The sequence below is a fragment of the Alnus glutinosa genome, chromosome 13 (assembly GCF_958979055.1).
Source record: "Alnus glutinosa chromosome 13, dhAlnGlut1.1, whole genome shotgun sequence".
Classification (NCBI taxonomy): domain Eukaryota; kingdom Viridiplantae; phylum Streptophyta; class Magnoliopsida; order Fagales; family Betulaceae; genus Alnus; species Alnus glutinosa.
In genome coordinates, this window is record NC_084898.1 from 16,565,425 (window position 1) to 16,566,526 (window position 1,102).

The following is a 1,102-nucleotide window of genomic DNA, read 5'->3' on the forward strand; positions in this document are numbered from 1 at the left end:
GGGCATGCCTAGCATGCTCATGAAAAGGCGTGTTCCACACTCTTCGCGCCGGTGGCGGGGGGTAGCGTCTCCACCGCCGCCCGGCGGTGGTTGTGGCGGCGGCGGCCGTCGACCTCCGGCGGTCCATTCGAAGTCACTGGGTCGGCTACATGAGTGCGTTGCCTACGTTTTTGGTGGCTTCCTCGGCATCATGCCTATGCAAAGCGGATGGTGTTCGTTTCACCCAGTGCTACGCATGGCCTTTGTCGTCGGCGGCAACCCGGCTTGTTAGACAATGCTTTCATGCGGCTGCCTCCTACGTGGTGGTCCCGTTCGTGGGTGTGGGTGTGTGTTCGAGATGCTTGTGGGGGCCCTCGGCCTCATGTGGGTGGAGCCTATGTTCATGGCGGTTTCGTTGGCGACAAGCCTGTGCACGCGGATGGTGTTAATTTCACCCAGTGCCACGCATGGGCAAGCTGATGGTGCCGTTCGAGCTGTGGCTGCGCTTTCATGGTGCTGATACCCTCTTTCCCGTTCGTTCGTTTTCATGCCTAGCGGTCTGGGTTCGGCGTCGCACAACGCTTCTGCACGCTTGGCTAGCCATCATGGTTGGCGGGGTGCGTGGTTCGTTTGGTGATGTTGTGGCCTAATGCACGTGACGGGCGTGTGAGTGGTGGCAGGGTTGTATGGCTTGGCAGGCTCTGTGCTCGTGCATCGAACTGTTGGGCGTGCTCCCCCTCATTGTGTCTCCAAGCGTGTTTGTCACCTTGGGTGGTATACGGGTTCCTGTGTTGCATACCTGCTATGATGGAATTCGTTCCTATTTGACCCCTTTCCTTGTGAGTGCCCCATCGGGTGCTTGCAGGACCTCGAACTTGTCCACGTGCTACCATGCGTGCCACGCCTTGTTGCGTGGTTGTCATGGACCATGTGGGCATTCTCGTGCTCTTGGATGCGGAAAGTTTTGTGGGTGTGGGGGCTTGTTGCCTCTGTTGGCCCAAACCGAGCGTTCTCGCTAGATACGAACGATTGTCGTGCCCGCCCTCGACCCTCTGCCCCCTTTCGGGTGCAGCAAGGTCTTGTGCGGTGCCGGCATCGAGAAGGAATGCTACCTGGTTGATCC